This window comes from Equus asinus, chromosome X (genome assembly GCF_041296235.1).
Source record: "Equus asinus isolate D_3611 breed Donkey chromosome X, EquAss-T2T_v2, whole genome shotgun sequence".
Lineage (NCBI taxonomy): Eukaryota > Metazoa > Chordata > Mammalia > Perissodactyla > Equidae > Equus > Equus asinus.
Genome location: NC_091820.1, coordinates 52,210,401 through 52,225,117, shown reverse-complemented (window position 1 = coordinate 52,225,117; position 14,717 = coordinate 52,210,401). Strand labels below are relative to the sequence as shown.

General features: G+C 36.8%; 1 long non-coding RNA gene across 4 annotated transcripts in view; it reads left to right on the top strand.

Annotated features, from left to right (window-relative positions):
• LOC139042700 (uncharacterized) overlaps positions 1–14,437 on the top strand; it is a 245,991-nt gene extending 231,554 nt beyond the window's left edge. For all 4 annotated transcript variants that reach the window (XR_011499746.1, XR_011499748.1, XR_011499747.1 and 1 more), the window contains 3 exons: positions 8,619–8,678; positions 9,227–9,299; positions 12,486–14,437. This is a non-coding gene — a long non-coding RNA (uncharacterized lncRNA). The remainder of the gene's footprint in view (positions 1–8,618; positions 8,679–9,226; positions 9,300–12,485) is intronic.
• Positions 14,438–14,717: the final 280 nt, after the last annotated feature.

The window sequence follows — 14,717 nt, the reverse complement described above, 5'->3', positions numbered from 1 at the left end:
GAAGCATCTTTTTTGCTTGATGTAGTCCCACTTGTTTAGTTTTGCTTTTGTTGCCTTTGCTGGCTTCAACAAGGCAAGGGGAATATGCCTTGACTGTGCGTGCCTGTGGGGCTTCAGGGATGCAGCAGGAGAGAGACTTGTCTGTCCATGCTCACCTGCTCTAGCAAGGGAGTAGGAAAATGCTGAAGTCCCTGGAGAATGCCTTCCCTAGCCAGGGAGCAGGAGAATGCTAAGAGAAGCTACAATTCTTGATGATGGTAATTCTGACCAACTTTTTAATGAAAAACAAACAAACAAAGCTCTATTTACACTCTTGGAATTCCAGAAACTCAGTATTGCAGAGAACCACAAAAGCTAATATTCCTAACTCTTAGTTGCTATTTGAATTCTTTCTATAACTTCCCCTTCACGTGGAGGCTGGGCCTCTGCCCAAAGAAAGTCTAAGGTCAAGGGTCTCAAGTTTCTTTCTTCACAGCCATTCCTCACCTGGAATCCACAAAGGACTAAAAACAAATTTAGAAAACCGGCAATATCTACCTTAGTTAAACATACTCCACAACTTGCAACTCTGCTCCTAGGTATATACTCAATAGAAATGCATATATGAGTTTTTCAAAAGACATCTATAAGAATTTTACTGCAGCATAGCTTGGAATAGCCAATCCTGGAAAAACCCAAATGCCCATGAATAGGAGAATGGATACATAGATTTCACTGTATTCATACAATGAAGTGCTATACAGAAATTTAAATAAATGATCTATGACTAACTGCAACAGTATGAATAAATCTCAAAAATTTATGTTAAGCCAAATAAACCAGACAGACCTAGAAGTACGCACTTTATTTTTCTCTAGTTTTATTGAGATATAATTGACATATAACATTGTATAACTTTAAGGTGTACAACATAATTTGATATATGGATATATTGAACAGTGGTTGTGGATAACTTTGGTTAACATTCATTACTTCACATAGTTACAATTTTTTTCTTGTAATGAGAAATTTTAAGATCTACTGCCTTAGAAACTTCCAATTATACAATGTAGTATTGTTAACTATAGTCACCATGCTGTACATTACATCCCCAGAAATTATTTGTCTTATAAATGGAAGTTTATACCTTTCGACCACCTTCACCCATTTCCCCTAACCCCCAACCCCTTCCTCTGGCAATCACCAATCTGCTATTTGCATCTATGAGTGCTTTTTTTGTTTAATTCTACATATAAGTGAGATCATACGGTATTTGTCTTTCTCTGGCTGACATTTTGCTTAGCATAATGACCTGAAGGTCCATCCATGTTTTTGAAAATGGCAGGATTTTTTTCTTTTTTATGACAATAATATTCACACACACACACACGCACATATATATATACACACACACTCCCTTTTCTTCTTTTATTCAGTTAACATTGGTTTTATAACATTATATAAATTTCAGATGTACATCATTATATTTCGACTTCTGTATAGAATACATTTTGTTCACCTTCAAAAGTCTAGTTTCCTCTGTCACTATACAAATGACGCCCTTTAGCCCTCTCAGCCTCTCCCCACCTCCCTTCCCACCTGGTAACAACCAATCTGAATTTTGTATCTATGTGTTTGTTATTATTATTTTTGTCTTCCACATATGAGTGAAATCATATGGCATTTGTCTTTCTCTGTCTGACATTTCTATTAGCATGATACTCTCAAGATCCATCCATGTTGTTGCAAATGGTAAGATTTCATCTTTTTTGTGGCTGAGTAGTATTTCATTGCATATATATGCCACATCTTCTTTTTCCATTCATTTGTCAGTGGGCATTAAGGCTGTTTCCAAGTCCTGGCTGTTGTAAATAGTGCTGCAATGAACATAGGGGTCATACGCAATTTTGAATTAGTGTTTTCATGTTCTTTGGATAAATACTCAGAAGTGGAATAGCTGGATCATATGGTAATTCTATTCTTAATCTTTTGAGAAATCTCCATACTGTTTTCCTGGTGGCTGCACCAATTAAAATTCACACTAGCAATGTATGAGGTTTCCCTTTTCTTCACATCCTCTCCAACACGTTATTTCTTGTCTTGTTAATTGTAGTAATTCTGATGGGCGTGAGGTGATAACTCGTGATGGTGACTCGCATTTCCCTAATAGTGATGTTGAACATCTTTTCATGTGCCTTTTGGCTGTCTGTATATCTTCTTTGGAAAAATGTCTCTTCAGACACTATGCCCATCTTTTGATAGCGTTGTTTGTTTTGTTGTTGTTGAGTTGGATGAGTTCTTCATATATTTTGGATATTAACCCCTTATCAGATATAAGATTTTCAATATATTCTCCCAATCTGTAGGTTGTCTTTTCGTTTGCTAATGGTTTGCTTAGAATCTTTTCAGTGATGTAGTTCCATTTGTTTATTTTTTTCCTTTATTTCCCTTGCCTGATGAGACATATTCACAAAGATATTGCTAAGACCACTGTCAAAGAGTATACTGCCTGTGTTTTCTTCTAGGAGTATTATGTTTTTAGGTTTTACATTCAATTCTTTAATCCATTTCAGTTAATTTTTGTAAACAGTGTACAATAGTGGTGCAGCTTCATTCTTTTGCATATGGCTGTCCAGTTTTGCCAACACCATTTATTGAAGAGACCTTCCTGTCTCTATTACATACTTTCGATTCCTTGTCAGAAATTAGCTATCTGAAAATGTTTGGTTTTATTTCTGGGCTCTGAATTCTATTCCATTGATCTGAGTTTCTGTTTTCTGTCAGTACCATGCTGTTTTGATTACTATAGCTTTGTGGTATACTTTGAAATCAGGGGGTGTGATACTTCCAGTTTTGTTCTTTTTTCTCAGGATTCCTTTGGCTATTCGGGGTCCTTTGTTGCTCCATATAAATTTTAGATTTCTTTGTACTATTTCTGTGAAAACCGTCATTGGGATTTTGATTGGGATTGCATTGAATCTGTAGACTGTCTTAGGTAATATGGACATTTTAACTATGTTAATTCTTCCAATCCATGAGCATCTTTCCATTTCTTTGTGTCTTCTATTTTGTTCAACAATCTCTTATAGAGGTCTTTCACATCTTTGGTTAAATTTATTCCTAAGTATTTTATTATTTTTGTTGCAATTGTAAATGGAAGTTTATTCTTGATTTCTCTGTCTGTTGATTTGCTCTTAGTGTATAGAAATGCAAATTATATTTGTATGTAGATTTTGTACCCTGAAACTTTACTGTACTCGTTCATTATTTCTAATAGTTTTTTGGTGAATTCTTTAGGTTTTCTATATAAAAAAATTAACCTGCAAATAGTGACAGTTTTACTTTTTTCTTTCCAATGTGGATTCTTTTTATTTCTTTTTCTTGCTTGACTTCTTTATCTAGGACCTCCATTACTATGTTGAGTAAGAGTGGTGAGAATGGAATCCTTGTCTTGTTCCTGTTCTTTGGGGGACAGCTTTCAGTTTTTCACCATTGAGTATAATGTTAACTGTGAGTTTGTCAAGTATGGCTTTTATTTTATTGAGGTATTTTCTTTTAAAATCTATTTTATTGTGTTGTTATCATAAATGGATGCTAAATCTTTTCAAATGCTTTCTCTGCATTTATTGAGATGATCATGTGATTTTTATTCTTCATTTTGTTAATGTGGCATATCACATTGATTGATTTGTGGATGTTGACATCCTTGCATCCCAGAAATAAATCCCATTTGACCATGGTGTATTATCCTTTTAATGTATTTTTGTCTTTGATTTACTAATATTTTGTTGAGGATTTTGCTACCTATGTTCATCATCCATATTGGCCTGTAACTTTCTTTTTTTGTGTTGTCTCTGGTTTTGGTATTAGGGTAATGTTGGCCTTGTAAAATGAGTTAGAAAGTATTCCCTCTTCTTCCACTTTTTAGAAGGGTTTGAGAAGGATAGGTATTAAGTCTTCTTTCAACGTTTGGTAGAATTCACCAGGGAAGCCATCTGGTACTGGACTTTTTTTTCATGAGGTTTTTGATTACTGTTTTGATCTCTTTACTAGTGATCAGTCTATTCAGATTCTCCATTTCTTCTTGATTCAGTTTTGGAAGGTTGTATGATTCTAAGAACTTATCCATTTCTTTTGGGTTATCCAATTTGTTGGCATATAACTTTTCATATAATATTCTCTTATAATACTTTGTATTTCTGTGGTATCTGTTGTAATTTCTCCTCTTTTGTTTCTGATTTTGTTTATTTTATCCTTTTCTCTTCTTTCTTAGTAAGACTAGGTAAAGGTTTGTCAAATTTCTTATCTTTTCAAAGACCCAGTATTCATTATCCTTTCTATTACTTGTTTAGTCTCTATTTCATTTATTTCCACTCTTTTTTTTATTGTGGTCATAATAGCTTATAACTGTGAAATTTAAGTTGAACATTAATATTTGTCATACACCATATGTGTTCCCCTTCACCCGTTGTGCCCATCTTCCACCCTCCTTCCCCCTGGAAACCACTTCATTGTTCTCCTTGTCCATACCTTTGTTTATATTCCACATATGAATGAAACCATCTGGTGTTTGCCTTTCTCTGTCTGGCTTATTTTGCTTAACATAATTCCCTCAAGGTCAATCCATGTGGTTGCCAATGGGATGATTTTGCCTTTTTATGTCTGAGTAGTATTCCATTGTATATATACACACCACATCTTCTTTATTCAATCATCAGTTGGTGGGCACTTGGGTGGCTCCCACATCTTGGCTATTGTGAATAAAGCTGCAATGAACGAGGGGTGCATAATTTTTTTATATTATTGATTTCAAGTTCTTGGATAAATACACAATAGTGGGATAGCTGGCTCATATGGTATTTGTATTTTAAATTTTTTGAGAAATCTCCATATTGTTTTCCACAGTGGCCACACCAGTTTATATTCCCACCAGCAGTGAATGAGTGTTCCCTTTTCTCCACAAACTCTCCAAAATTTGTTGATTTTGCCCTGATGATTATAGCCATTCTACAAGGCGTAGGGTGATATCTGTGTAGTTTTGATTTGCATTTCCCTGATGATTAGTGATGTTGATCATCTTTTCATGTGACTATTGACCACCTGTATATCTTCTTTGGAAAATGTCTGTTCATATTGCCTGCTCACCTTTTGATCAGGTTGTTTGGTTTTTTTGTAGTTCACTTGTGTGAGTTATTTGTATATTATGGAGATTAACCCCTTGTCAGATATATGATTTCCAAATATTTTCTCCCATTTAGTGGGTTGTTTTTTTCATTTTGATCTTGGTTTCTTTTGTCTTCCAGAAACTCTTTAGTCTGATGAAGTCCCACTTGTTTATTTTTTCTTTTGTTTCCCCTGTCTAAGCAGACATGTATTCAAATAGATCCTTTTAAGTCTGATTTCAAAGAGCATATTTTCTTCCAGAAGTTTTATGGTTTCAGGACTTATCTTCAAGTCTTTGATCCATTTTGAGTCTATTTTTGTGTATGTAGAAAGATAATGATCTACTTTAATTCTTTTGCATGTGGCTATCCAGTTTTCCCAGCAGCATTTGTTGAAGAGACTTCTCTTTCTCCATTTTATGTTCTTAGTATCTTTGCAGAAGATTAGCTATCCATAGATGTGTAGTTTTATTTATGGTATTTCAATTCTGTTCTATTGATCTGTGTGCCTGTTCTTCTACCAGTACCATGGTGTTTTGATTACTAAAGATTTGTAATACATTTTGAAGTCAGAGAATGTGATGCCACCAGCTTTGCTCTTGTTTCTCGGGATTTCTTTGGCTATTTGGGGTCTTTTCTTGCCCCATATGAATTTTAAGATTCTTTGTTCTATTTCTGTGAAGAATGTCATTGGGATTATGATTGGGATTGTGTTGAATCTGTAGATTGCTTTAGGTAGTATGGACATTTTAACTATGTTTATTCTTCCAATCCATGTGCATAGAACATCTTTCCATTTCTTTGTGTCATTATAAATTTCTTTCGGTAATGTCTTTTAGTTTTCCTTGTATAGGCCTTTCACTTCCTTGGTTAAGTTTATTCCTAGATATTTTATTCTTTTTGTTGAGACTGTAAAGTGGGATTGTATTCTTGAGTTCTTGTTCTATTAGTTTGTTCTTAGAGTATAGAAATGCTACTGAGTTTTGTAAGTTGACTTAGTACCCTGCAACATCGCTGTAGTTGTTGATTATTTCTAATAGTTTTCTGACGGATTCTTAAGGGTTTTCTATATATAAAATCATGTTGTCTGCAAACAGCAGGAGTTTAGCTTCTTCAGTGCCTATTTGGATTCTTTTACTTGTTATTCTTGCCTAATTTCTCTAGCAAAAACCTCTAGTACTATGTTGAATAAGAGTGGTGAGACTGGGCACCCTTGTCTTGCTCTTGTTCTCAGAGAGATGGCTTTCAGGTTTTCCCCATTGAGTATGATGTTAGCTGTAGATTTGTCACATATGGTCTTTATTGTGTTGAGGTACTTTCCTTCTATACCCATTTTATTGAGATTTTTTTTATCATGAATGGATGTTGGATCTTGTCGAATGCTTTCTCTGTATCTATGGAGATTATCATGTGGTTTTTGTTCCACATTTTCTTAATGTGGTGTATCACATTGATTGATTTGCACATGTTGAACCATCCCTGTGTCCCTGGTGTGAATCACACTTGATCATGGTGTATGATCATTTTAATGTATTGCTGTATTTGATTTGTCAATATTTTGTTGAGGATTTTTGCATCTATGTTCATTAGCGATATTGGCCTGTAATTTTCCTTCTTTGTGTTGTCCTTGTCTGGCTTTGGTATCAGGGTGACATTGGCCTCCTAGTACGTGTTAAGAATATTTCTGTCTTCCTCAATTTTTTGGAATAGTTTGAGAAGAATAGCTAATAAATCTTCTTTGAATGTTTGGTACAATTATCCCAAGAAGCCATCTGCTCCTGGACTTTTATTATGGGAGATTTTTAATTGCTGTTTCAATCTCTTTACTTGGATTGGCCTATTCAGATTCTCTATTTCATCTTGACTCAGTTTTGGGAGGTGATAAGAGTCTAAGAATTTATCCATTTCTTCTAGATTTTCCAGTTTGTTGGCACATAGTTTCTCATAGTATTCTCTTAAAATCTTTTGTATTTCTGTGGTATCCAGTATAATTTCTCCTCTTTCATTTGTAATTTTATTCACTGGAGACTTTTCTCTTCTTTCTTAGTGAGTCTAGATGAGAGTTTGTCAATTTTGTTCATCTTCTAAAAGAACCAGCTCCTTGATTCATGATCCTTTCTACAGGCTTTTTTGTTTGAATTTCATTTATATCTGCTGTAGTTTTTATTATGTCCCTACTTCTGCTGAGTTTGTGCTTTGTTCTTCTTTTTCTAACTCTGTTAGGTTTAGTTTAAGATTGTTTATTTGAGCTTTTTCTTGTTTGTTAATGATGGCCTGTATTGCTATAAATTTTCCTCTTAGGACCACTTTTGCTGCATCCCATATAAGTTGGTATGATATGTTTTCATTCTCGTTTGTCTCCAAATATTTTTATATTTCTCCCTTTACTTCTTCAATGACCCATTGGTTGTTCAGTAGCATGTTGTCTAGTCTTCACATTTTTGTTCCTTTCCCGGGTTTTTTCTTGTAGTTGATTTCTGGTTTCATAGCATTGTGGTCAAAATAAATAGCAGATATTATTTTAATCTTCTTAAACTTATTGAGGTTTGCTTGTTTCCCAAATATGGTCTACCTAGAGAATGTTCTATGCATGCTTGAGATGAAAGTATATTCTGCTGTTTTTGGTTGGAGTGTTCCCTATATAACTATTAAGTTCATCTAGTCTAGTGTGTCGGGAGCCATGTTACCAATACCTATACAGCCGTCTGACAGAGTCCGGACTGAGAAGGGCCGAGGGGTGCAGGGACGGCCCTCGGTGAAGAATGGCTGGTCGACACCCCTGATATTTTCTTTCTGCTTTCATGCTTTCTATCAAGGTTATGACTATACTTATTTCTGCTTTATATAGTTTAACTTAGCTTTTCAGCCTGACACCTTACTAGCAAAATGATATTTTCTCCTGGCAGTGTGCTCAAGGGACAATTAGCCCTACCTCCTGAAAGACAAAGGAATGCTTTCGCTCCCTAAGGGGCACGGGAATGTAAAGAATTTTAACTACCCGCTGAGAATGCACATAGCCCTGGGGATAAGATACCCAGGAGTTGCCTTTTGTTCCCATTAACCATCTACACTAATGGCATGGATGATTGAGGGAGGCAGGGGTGGCTCCCCCAGGATGTAAACAGACGGGGAATGCTGTCCTGTCCAGAGGTCTGGTCCTTCTCTCTTTGATTTAACTTTACTATGAATTACAACAGATGTCAAGGTACCTATCTCTTTTAGCTTAGAGACAATAAACAATAGTTAATTGCGGAGAAGATGATCATTAACTTTATGCTCTATAGAATGGAATGCTAATAAATATTCTTGTGCTCGTTTTTTACTTCCTTATCTCTGAGAATATTTGTAGAGCTATTTCTGTACTAAAATCCTGAAAAATATAAAAACGACACTTGTACACAGTAAAGACGGACTTGATTACACAGACTCAATTCTCACGTCTCTTCCTTCAATGCGTGGACTCCGTCCCTCCCTCAGGAACCTGGACTCGGCTGGAGCAGGACTCCGGCAAGTGGCGCCCAAACAGGGACCTGAAGGGTAAGTTCCCCACACTTCTTGGGATGGATAGGATCCTACCCAGGGCTGGAAAGAATAGCCCCCTTTAGCCCCTCTCTGCCAAAGGGAGAGTGAGCAAAGGTTAGGAAGGGTAGAAGTTGTTAAGAACTTTGAGAAGTTTTGGGCCATACTGAGTCTAAAGAAAGAGGCTCTGTATAGAAATAATAACATGTATGCTTGCAAAAAGAGGCATAAAAGCCTCTTGGGGACAGATTTCTAAATTCCTACATTTCATACAAGAGCAATGTCCCTGGTTCCCCGAAGAGGGAACTGTTAATTTGGAAACCTGGATGATAGTGGCAACACAACTTAGAAGCTGATTTTCTTTATAAAGAGGTTATATCAACTTTGCCTGAGTATGTTTTAAAATGTCTGACTGGGTATACCTCCTTGTGCAATATTGTAACAGCAAGACCTGTTAAGTCCTGCCCATGGGTCCTGTCCCCATGCTATTCCACGCTATTCTCTAAATAAAAGAGCACTACTGCCAGACCTTGAGAGTCCAAGAAATCTTTCCTTTGACTCCTCAGCTCACCGACGCCGCATCATTTTTGGTCGCCCGTACAGGGAACTTGCTTCATCAGCTTGTGAGCTCAAGTTCTGGTAAGTGCCATTTTTTTCCTTGTGCCTTTCTCTTTTTCGAGGATGGATCTAAATTCACTTCTCCATCGAGAACTTTCTTGGATGGCTGTATGAATCCACGTTTGCTGCCCATGGCTACTCTATGGGGCAAATTGTGGCATTCAGCCTGAAGAGAATCAGTACCTTAAGCCTGAGGGTGATGGAAAATGAATTAATCCATTCGTTCCTGACTCTATCTCTAATAGACAAGTTTTACATGGGCACGGGTTGACCACTTAAGTCATGAGGACGGTCGCCAATCTCCAAGACTCCCGTGGAAGGTTTCTTTTCCTACAGCTGGATTGGGATCCCTCCCTGTGGCACCTGACCATGCTCTGAACTTTGGGAAAGTCCCAATCGGGACTCCGGTTCAAGGAAAGTACCAAACTCTAACCTTTGGTTAAGTATGGGAACCCTTTCTTGGGAGAATGGCTCCAGGATGCAATTGGGTAGAATGTCCCCCAGACCGGTGGAAAATTCTTCACTGTTTTTCTCTGCTCTTTTATCTTTGGGACAATTCACCTGGCACTTATGACTGCCAGGCATAATAAGGAAGGTATACAAGAGATGCAGTGCAGGGGGACGCCCCCATCACCCCTTGCTATAGGAATCCAACAGGTGAGCAAGTAGGACGCTGCCCTAGGTTCAGGAGATTTTTAAAGTAATGGACCCTTTTCTTTCCTCTCTCTTAAAGTTACAGTGACCATTTTTGGTTCCTTTTGAGCTTTGCAATTGAGAAACAAAGAAATCTTTAGAGTATCAAAGGCTCCACCTCTGGGAGCCCCCCTCTCTGGTTTCTGAGCCTGATCACCCCGGCAACCAAGTGGGCTGCCCTCTCTTGACGATTGACTCGTTAAGTAGTTTAGGTGCCTACTGAGTTGGTTATGAGGGTAGGAGACCTGTGATTTTTAAAACAATAGGTGTGAAGGCTCCGTGTCTGTGTGTCTATATGTGTGCAATATTTTTTACCCCCAGGTGATATGGCCAAAACTAAGAGCTCTGTTTAATTGGCTTAAAGTAAGCACTTACATAAATTCTAAATGCAATAGAAATTAACCCAATGTCTTTTAAGTTAAGATGATATGGATTAATCTTTGGTTAATGAAAGTTTAAGTTTGTTGGTTTGATTAAAATGTTTAGATATGTCCTCCAGAGTTAGCACTGCATATGCAAATATGCAGCCTGGGTTTACTAGTCAAATAAGTTCATGTTGTCTGTTAGAAATTTGTCAGCATAATAACTTTAAATGATAGCTGTTTGTCTAATGTCTCAAAGTTTTTGTGGGTAATCCAAACATCGTTATTGGGAACAAATGGTTTAGATATAAATGAAATAGTTTATAGATAACATTTTTTAGCAATAATTATAGTTTATGGTATGTGTATTTAAAATAACTTCCAAAATCTTTTTGGTAACTTGAAACTTTGAAGTTTTGCTAGGTTAATTTAAATGATAAAATTCATTGAGTAACTAGATCATTTCCAAATAAGATACTAGACATTAATTACTAAATATAAGTTTATCTACTTTTGGCTTCTTATTGCAAAGAGGATAAAAGCATTTGGGTCTATTAGAAAGTGTGCCTTGTGTTTTATTGTAAAGTGGCATATTTCTAGAAATTATGAAAAGTTTTTAGAATGCTGATATAAACAGACAATTCGTAATGCTTACCTTTTCAGTGTTTACTAGGGCCTGTTAAAGGTTAAAAGGTCTAATTAACCTATATAATTAAAGCCACTGGAAATTAATAAGGAAAACAGCTCTGTATACAAGGAAGTTAAAATGTATGTTTTCAGTAATGAAGGTATGAAAGGAATGGAATATTTTTGCTTGATGGTTTAAGAAAGATAAATTTGTCCTAAAGTACTAGGTGGAAAAAAAAAGAAAGACTTTGGGACAAATTCTGAAGGCAAAAAGAAAGTTGTAGGTTTGTGAAGGAGAAATTTTGAAAAGAGTTTTGTAACTGGTCAAGTTGGTTAAGACTAAAATGAATCTAATTAAGTAAATGAGTTTTAATATGAAAAAATAAACTGGTACAAAAATCAGAATTTGATTTTCTCTCAAAGGATGATTATCTTGAACTTTCGGCCTGCTCTAAGTCTACCTAAAAGGCAAATCTGTTTTGTTAAAATAATGACTGAGGTCACTCTTAAGATTTGTGATTGTTTCTGTTGTCACTTTGAATGGATACCTGAGCATTGTTTCACCGTGAGCATTGTTTGAACAAGTGTTTTAAAACCTTTTAATATTTTTGACAAGCTTCTCCCTAAAAAATATTCAAATTCTGAGTAAAGGCTTTCTTTTGACCCAGATGAAGGAGGAGGATTTCTCTGGGGATTTTCAGAGGGCCCCTGGGACTTCACAGAGAAATTCACTCTCCCTTCCTATAAGGTGGAAAATTCTAAACTAATTAGGCTTATTTGGTTTATTAAATTACATGGAAAGCATTATCAAATAAGCAATGATAAACTTTCTTAGGTGGTATTGTGTGGGTAAATGCTATTGATATAGATGTCTTAAAATTATATAGCATTCCTAAAATTTTGATCTGTCCTGGTTATCGGTCGTAATTCCAATTGTTATCTTGAAGTGTTATATGTCACAGAAGTAGCCAAGTTTCTTTGTCAATTGCCCTCTAAGTCTTTTGTCTATTTGCAGATAATTGCTGTTTTACTCTGATGCTTTTTGCTTTTGCAAATATGTTTCACCTTCAGAGAAATTACTGGAAAGGATTATAACACCAGATTCTAAACTACAGGTTTCTGATAAACTTTCAGATTGTAAAACTGAACTGGGTAAGAAATTACAGAATTCTAACAGAAACTAAGCTCATAGGTCTAACAGAAGATTAAGCTCAAGAATTGATTATACAGGACTGTGTGAACTGATGAAGATGATTATAAATTTTTTAGGACTTCTGTTTGAAATATTGCTGAGTTTTGATGTGTTGATTTGTTTTCTTATATTTATGGAAATCTTTTTCATCTTATGCTATGACTTACAGCATTTAGTGAAATTATACCGTTATGAGCAAAACTGAAACATTTATCTTTTTCTCCCTACCTGATCCCTCCATAATTTGGAAACTCTTTGTGAGTGAGTATGGTTATTTCGTGGCAATATAGTTATTTGCATAAGTTCAATAAGAATCTGTTCTCCTTATTACAGGACACATTGGTTATGTTACCAAGGCTTTGACTGGAATGTCATATTTGAGAAACATACAGGCTCGGGTATGATAATACTGCCTTTGAGGAATAAGATCGGACTTTCTGGAAATACAGCCATTTGGAAATATGGAACTGGTACCTTGTTTACAGAGATTCTGGCAATCTTACCTGTTTCACCTCCTGGACCACGTCTCTCAAATGATTCTCTCGTTTCCAGAGGCTCAGTATACCTTGTCAGCGTTGGACTCCACAGGCATAGCTTTCTGGTCCACTGAACCTCCTACCTGTACCTATGGCTCCATTTAGGGACAGCTCTACGACCTTGTACAGCCAGAAGTAGTCACAGAAGACTGACCATCGTCCATATCCCCAAAAGATTCTGGGGCCAAATGGGTTCAAGGGGGGTTTATGATGAGGATTTTAGGCTAGCTAATTTTAAAACTGCAGATGAGAAGCAGGCTCCAAGTACTGGAATTTGCTTGCTCTTTGATGAGAGATATTAGCATTTGTGAAGGAAAGGGGGATGGCCTTATCTATGGAAACTCTTAATGGGGAAGGCAAGAACTTAAGTTGTTTACTGTCTGGCAAGCTCATGTAACTGACCCCCCCCAAAATCTTCCTTTGTCTTTAGCTGAGGATAATATTTAAGTGGTGATTTCTGCCATTTACTCAATCTGGTTTGATTCTTATCTAAAAGTTGTGGGACCGCCTAATGGCCAGACCCTACTGGCACTGGTACCATTTTAACGTTTTTTGTCTTGTAAAGAGATAATTCACATACCTATGCCTTAAATTTAGCCTTACTCTCAACCCATGTTTGCAGCAGAAGCAGCAGCAACATGCAGCATCTCCGACTGCCCATAGACCTCAATGAGTTACATGAACAGATTCAAGAAATTAATCAGGCTGAAAAGTCCTTTTCCTCCTCTGAAACGGCTTCCAATTTCCTTACCTCTCTCACCTCCTATATAGGCAGACAAGATTGGTTATCCTTTATTACTAATGTCACCATTACTATTGGTGCCTTACTTATATGTCTTTGTCTTTTTCCAGTCTTCATCAAAATAATATACAAGTCAATCTCTCAAGTTTCTGCGGAATTACATCTCTTGGCCTTAAAAAATAGAAAAGGGGGAAATGCCAGGAGCCGTGTTACCAACGCCTATACAGCCGTCTGACAGGGTCTGGGCTGAGAAGGGCCGAGGGGTGCAGGGATGCCCCTCAGTGAAGAATGGCCGGCCGACACCCCTGATATTTTCTGAAATATATGCATGCTTTCTATCAAGGTTATGACTATACTTGTTTCTACTTTATATAGTTTAACTTAGCTTTTCAGCCTGACACCTTACTAGCAAAATGATATTTTCTCCTGGCAGTGTGCTTAAGGGACAATTAGCCCTACCTCTTGAAAGACAAAGGAATACTTTCACCCCCTAAGTGGTGCAGGAATGTAAAGAATTTTAACTACCCGCTGAGAATGCACATAGCCCTGGGGATAAGATACCCAGGAGTTGCCTTTTGTTCCCATTAACCATCTACACTAATGGCATGGATGATTGAGGGAGGCAGGGGTGGCTCCCCTAGGACGTAAACAGATGGGGAATGCTGTCCTGTCCAGAGGTCTGGACCTTCTCTCTTTGATTTAACTTTACCATGAATTACAACAGATGTCAAGGTACCTATCTCTTTTAGCTTAGAGACAACAAACAATAGTTAATTGCGGAGAAGATGATCATTAACTTTATGCTCTATAGAATGGAATGCTAATAAATATTCTTGTGCTCATTTTTTACTTCCTTATCTCTCTGAGAATATTTGTAGAGCTATTTCTGTAGTAATCCTGAAAAATATAAAACGACGCTTGTGCACAGTAAAGACGGACTTGATTACACCAACTCAAGTCTCACGTCTCTTCCTTCACTGCACCAACTCCATCCCTCCCTCAGGAACCTGGACTCAGCTGGAGCGGGACTCCGGTACTAGTGTTTCACTTAATTCCATTACCTCCTTGTTGACTTTTTTCTGGATGATTTATCCACGGATTTAAGTGGAGTGTTGAGGTCCCCTACTATTATTGTGTTATTGGTAATATCTCCTTTTAGTTTTAACAGTGTCTTTATGTACTTTGGTGCTCCTGTGTTGGGTGCATATATATTTATAAGTGTTATCTCTTCTTGGTGGAGTGTCCCTTTTATCATGATATACTGCTGCTCTATCTCTCTCTTTACCT